The sequence below is a fragment of the Aquila chrysaetos genome, chromosome 5 (assembly GCF_900496995.4).
Source record: "Aquila chrysaetos chrysaetos chromosome 5, bAquChr1.4, whole genome shotgun sequence".
NCBI lineage: Eukaryota > Metazoa > Chordata > Aves > Accipitriformes > Accipitridae > Aquila > Aquila chrysaetos.
In genome coordinates this window covers 38,869,588-38,875,587 of record NC_044008.1, presented here as the reverse complement: position 1 = coordinate 38,875,587, position 6,000 = coordinate 38,869,588, and the positions used below count along the sequence as shown (strand labels likewise).

Sequence of the window (6,000 nt, the reverse complement as noted above, 5' to 3'; positions counted from 1 at the left end):
AATCAAAAAAACAACAGACAATAAGTGTACTGCAACATATGGGCTGTGTTCCCTCCTCTATAGGGTCTGTTGACCATCCCTAGGTGCTTCCTGAAAGTCACACTCTCCTATGCTCTCCTGTTTGAGTACCTGCCTCACAGCTACATTGCAGAAGGAATGTTTCACTAGCAGAAGGAAGGCTGAATTCACCCACAGCTGCACTAGACATCTGGGGGCTTGAGGAATGTCCCCCACTCACCCAGCAGCTCCTGACTCATAAACATTTCTGTTTGCTGCTCCCCCATCCCTAGATCCTCTTTTTGTCACGTCAACCTCTATTTCAAGCTCCCCTCATCCACTCCTGCAACAAAGACACTAAAATGTCTTTAGTGTGCGTGTCTGAGGTTTAATGGTTGTCTGGGAGTTAAGTACAGCTCAAGTTTGACAAAGCTTCTGTGGCAGATGCAGAAGCTCGGGTAGAAATCACCCTCTCCCTTCTCTGCTCCTTTACAAAGGTCAAGGGGTGGCAGAGGAAAGCTGACCTACTGATGAGCACAGGCTGAATCCCTGTGAGACGCGCTCTGAAGGGAGAACAGACATCTTCAGATGTTACTCCCACGGGAAGAAGGCCGAGTTGATTTAACAGCCTCCTTTCCCCAGGTGGACAATCAGCATCCCCAGAGAGTCAACGACTTTCTGAGACTTTTCAGATAGGCAGTGCTATTCTGAAATGAAGCTCCTATCTTTGAAGATTTCTCATCTATCTCACAGTGCCCTGGGCACTGCGTAAGCAAGCTCTCTGTTCACATATACTCTGTTCTCTCACGGAGCCATGTCCTGCAAAGGGCTCAGCGGCAGCTGCATCCCATGCCACTTTGCTCTCTGCTGGATCCAGAAACATTTCCATGCAGCCATGGTGTGTGTGTGTGACCGTGGTGTGATCCCCCAAATCCACCAGGCTCACAGGGAATGCAGGAGTGTACACAACGCCTTCCTCTCGGTCATCACCATCTTCCCCTCCAACAATGCAAGCTGCAGACCTACAGTCAGCAGGTCAGCATTCCCTGTGCGCTGCTGAATAAGGAAACACCGAGGCAGGAATGCAGACAATATCCTAAACAAATCTGCTGTTTACAAAGTCTCCTGTAAACTGTTTACATTGCTGGGGAGAAACCATGGAGGAACAGCAGCTGGAGCATGTTCTTCCCAGTGCTCCTGTGGGAGTGGAGCTGACATATCTCTGGAAAGGGTGCAAACATATGAGGGAAAAGAAGAGGCAGCAAAATCCCAGCACCACCCACTCCCCCAGCCTGCCAGGACCTCTGGCTACCTCAGCATTGCCTCCCTGAGTGCACTCCAAGGGAGATGGCATGTCCCTAGGGCACGAAGCAGCGTAGCCATGTCAGCTGCACCAGAAACAGCCAACCTCAGGCTCCAGAGCAGTGCCTGGGTGGCGAGGCTGGCCAGGGGCTACTGGGTGAGCTGACTCCCAGCTGCTAGTGGAAGCAGACCTGAAGGAGCCAGTTCTGAACCTCCCCTGGAGCCCCTTGGCTCTGTGATGCATGTGAAGTGTCCTGTGACTCTCATCCCATGAAGACGCAGTGTGTGGCTCACAGCGGCTGACCTCCTGCTATATTATATACATGTATTAAGAGCAGTTAAAAATGAGGCCTCAGAAATACCAGAGAGAACATTTTGAAGTCCTGGCATAAAATAAAAGCCTCAGTGGGCCTCTAATCTGCCCTCCTTCCTGCCCACCGCAATGCGTCAGCACAGCATAATGAGCTCGGATGAAACACCCGTGACCCCAGCTACCGCAGCCCCCCAGGACAACCGTGGGCTCCTGATACAGCGTGACTGCCCAAGCCAGTCTGGGGGCTGAATCCAGGGCATGAAAGGCTTTGGTGGAACAAATAGAAGGGTCAAAAGTAAACCACACCCTTTATCAGTCCCCTTCTCACTCACAGACCCGCTCACAGTAGAAAGGGTTCAGTACGTTACTTGAATGGCTGAGCAGGACGTGAGAAAATACGGCCTTCACTCAAGGAAGGTGATAAGTGCTCTGAGCCCAGAAATAGCGTCAGAGGAGCCCATGGGGATGGGCAGCCAGCTGGAACAGCAAGGACAGTGAAAACATACTCCCTACACATGATATGGGAACCCTGACCCAGCAGTTGGAAAGGAATACAGGTACAATGATTTAAAAAAACAGGAAAGCAGGCAAACTCACCCATTTGGTGTTGAAGAGCAGGCAGAGAGAGGCAAGGAAACCTCATTGCTCCATCAGCAGAGGGGAAGTGATGTTCATCCACATTTACTCTCAACCGTATCACCAGGCGTCCACTCTCAGAGCCAGTCCTGCCTTCACTTTCCACCCAGTTGGTCTTCCAGGGCCCAGTTGTGTCCCCTTCCTGACCAGGAAGAGGATGGAGGGGTCTCCCAACAGGGCTGAACATCTCGGGCAGCAGGAATGTCAGAGGAATCTGTAGGACCTCTCAAAGACTGGACTAAAAGAAAAAAACAGGGGGGAAAAAACCCCAAACATTCTCAGGCCAATCCATAACAAAAGATTGTCAGGTTCCTTTGCTGAAGCAAAAAAACCCAAATCTAAAAACATTTTTCAGACCCAACTGCACAGACTGGCCAACCCAAAAGAAAATTTGTTTGGTTTTGGTTTCAGAAGCTTTTGTGCCGTTAAAAAAAGTCAGCCAGCTACATTTCTGAACAAAATGGCTCTTCAAAATGAAGACTTGAGCAATTAAAAAAAAATTTTTTTAAAAGTCAGAAAGGACTGAAGGTCTAATCCCACACCAGTGCTGGGTGTTTTTCCCTAGCTGAAACAACCTGCTGAATTTGACCAGAGTTTTGCAAATAGTTTTGCTTGTTTTGCTTGATACATGGCTAAGTTCCAGTGACAAAGCACCTTCAGATTCAAGTCCCTTCAGAGGAGCATCAACCCGTAGGGATACCCCAGTGCTCCCTGAGCCTTGAGAAACCCACTGTGGAGGTAGGCAGACACAGTTTGAAATTCATGCTAGCATCTTTTGGCTTCCTTCTCGTGACTCAGTGTGCACCAGTGCCCAGCTGTGTCTCTCCTAGCAGTGTCTTCTCACCTCTGCACCCATTATTTCACTGCAAGATGGGCAATAAAGTCATTGGGGCTTCTGGTTTTGAGTGTTCAGGCTATGATTTATCACAAGCCTTTAGAAAGTGGAAAGTGAAGCAATTCTCCTTACCAAAAAGCATTTATCCTCCTGCCTTGCACCCATATGGGCTTGTTACGGTAAAGCTGCTCGTAAAACCTGCTTTGACCAGCCCGACACTTAACCTTGCTTTCTGAAATGATGCTGAACATAGTTTTTCTTTGTCCATGCTCAGAGCGAGGCTGTGTTAGCACCAGTTCTGCAGCTCTTACTGCTGACAACCATGGTCCAAAGTGAGTCTTTTCTTTGGTACGCAGCAGGGCTCTGATGCATGTAAAACAACAGCCCTGACAGCTCATGTTTGTTTGCAAAGGCTTTCTAAAAGGAACTCCAGATGCTAGCCCAAATGCCTCATGCATTTTCCACTTCAGTTTTAATTGTTGGTACTGCGGATCACTTCTCTTCACACAATCAGCTGCCGGTTCTGCCCTAGAATCAGCCACCTTTCAGAGCACAGGCAGGGGGAAGAGATTCCTTTATGCAGCATCTCTGGTGTGATCATCTTGCCCAAAAGATCCCACAGGCAAAGGCAGAGAGACAGTACAGCAAATTCATCTACCACAAATTCACTTATGCCTGATGTGACAAGCCAATCAGAAAGCATGTGTGTCCTGTTAATGGCAAAGGTCTCTCTTAAAACAGTTAAGCATCTCTTCTCTTCCTGTTCCCAGGGTTTTTATTACTATGGGCTGTTAAAACGCTGCCAAGATGGCCATGAATTAATACACAAATTTTCTCAGCATGAAGCTCCAGTCCCATATGTTTGGCAGTGCCCCAAAATCATCCGCTGTAACGCTTTCGCAGACATCTACCTAGACCGGTCCTATACTCTCAGCCTCCTCCCACACCTTGGGGGTGCATTCCCATCCCTCCCTGTGTATCGAGAAGGGACCGACACAGAAATGCCTTGACATGATGAGCAGGAGATTGCAGACCAGAATGTGTGGGATATGGTCTGTCCTGCTGAGAGCTGTGGGGATGCTGTCCTGCAGGAAAGGACTTCTAAGCACAGCAGAGAGGTGGCAGTGGCATAGTTCGCTGCCTGTTTATTTATTTGGGTGGAGATCAGTGCCCTCTGCAGCGTGCCCAAGGTCAGGGAGGAGTGGGAGCCTGCCCTTCCATCCCCTCATCTCCGCACCAAGCAGTCTGTCTAGACAATCCTCCCCACTGGGCAGCTGGGGACCCCGAGGGCCCTTCCATGCATGGAAGTATTCAGGAATTCCTCTTGCAATTAATTCTCCGTCATCCCCAAAAATAGCATTCCTGTGCAGAAGAGCTTAGAAAGCAGAGTGCCGCAGATCAGCAATTAAGGAGCAAAGACAGACTACAAAGGGAGGCATTGCAGATCGCACCTGCGCTGCATAAGAGCTGCTCTGGGAGAAAGCCCTTACCAAGCTCCAGAGGGAACAGCAGCTCCTAAGTCAAACCCAAGTAATACAATGATCTTGTAGGGGGAAAGATTAATCATTATTGGCAGCCAAGAATGTGCAAGTCTAACAAAAGCCAAAGGTTTTTTTATTACAGTCCAACTCAGCTGGGAAGACAACGTTAACTAAGAATCATTAAACCTATTGCAAGAATAAATTTTCTTTGAACCAAACCATAAAATGGGAGTAAAATCCTCTTAAGCCAGTGACAGCTCCTAATAGAACAGACATTATTATTTTTTTGCAAACCAAAAAAAAAAATTAATAAAATTGCTTTAGATTATTAAGTGAATAGATAAGGCTCCAAAATGGAAAATATTTACTCAAGCAAAACCTGCTTAATTTAATACCTGCCTCAATTAATTTTTAAGTTTGGGATTATAATTGAACAGAATAATGACATTTTCTGCTTGTACAAATAGGGATTTGTGAACCCTATTTGCCCAGAATTCAGGCAGGAGAAGAAGTATCTAGGAAAACTTTACCTTGCGAACCCCCAGGTAACATTACTGCTGCAGCACGTGCCAGTAATGAGTTTGGCAGCTTATGCAAGCCTGGAAGATAGAAGGTGAAGCCAAGGTCCCTTCTCACAGCTGGTCATTAAGTTTCCTAAAACGTCTGACCAGGAGGTCACTACTGATATTATAAAATACGAAAAATACTACAGAAAAATGGAAGCAATTTCCTGTGTGAATGTGGAGGCAGAACACCAAGTTAAAAGCAAGATGAACTTGCGCTTCATTTCTTCAGCATGCAGGGGATGGCAGAGTGGGCTTTGATCCATCTGCCAGACCTGGGATGGATGAAGAGAGTTCAATAGCTCCCTGCAAAGGTCTGTGAGTTTGCTCCTGAATAAGGACCTCAGCTGGATGCTCTGGTTCCAAAGTCAAAGCATGGGTAATCACTCCTTTTACATGCCAACATGACTGGCTGGAGCTCTCAGTCTGAGAGCTGCTGACAGCAATCTTACTTAGTTACTGCTTTTAGGGCAAGCTTGCTGTACTCCTCCCTCAGTGCTTTTCCCTCTCTGCCAGAGAGCAGGAGATGTGGAAAGGGAGCGGAACACCAAGCTCCAGCATTCACACTGACCGTGTACGCCCAGGTGGGAAAATAAACCTGAACGATCAATTCTTTGGGGCAGGCAGTGCAAGGAGAGAGAGGCGTCCTGTGGTCAGGAAGCTTTTTGCACAGCCAGACACCTTCTCCTCCAAGCCCTCCACTCTTGAGAAGTGCATCCTCTAATTTTAATCTACAAGCCATTACTTCTGTTAGACCCAGTTCCCAAGACCTCATGGTGGTTCTGCCTGCTTGGTAGGGTATGTAGTGGTCACACAGTATTCGTAAAGCAAATCTGGTATATTCTGAGAGACAGAGCTTCAAAGTAAAAGCAT

The 6,000-nt window shown here is 47.6% G+C and overlaps 1 long non-coding RNA gene across 1 annotated transcript in view; it reads right to left on the bottom strand.

The window, feature by feature from the left end:
* Positions 1-2,125: 2,125 nt before the first annotated feature.
* LOC115341126 overlaps positions 2,126-6,000 on the bottom strand; it is a 28,561-nt gene continuing 24,686 nt past the window's right edge. Inside the window, exon 4 of the long non-coding RNA XR_003923296.2 lies at positions 2,126-2,486. This is a non-coding gene — a long non-coding RNA (uncharacterized LOC115341126). The remainder of the gene's footprint in view (positions 2,487-6,000) is intronic.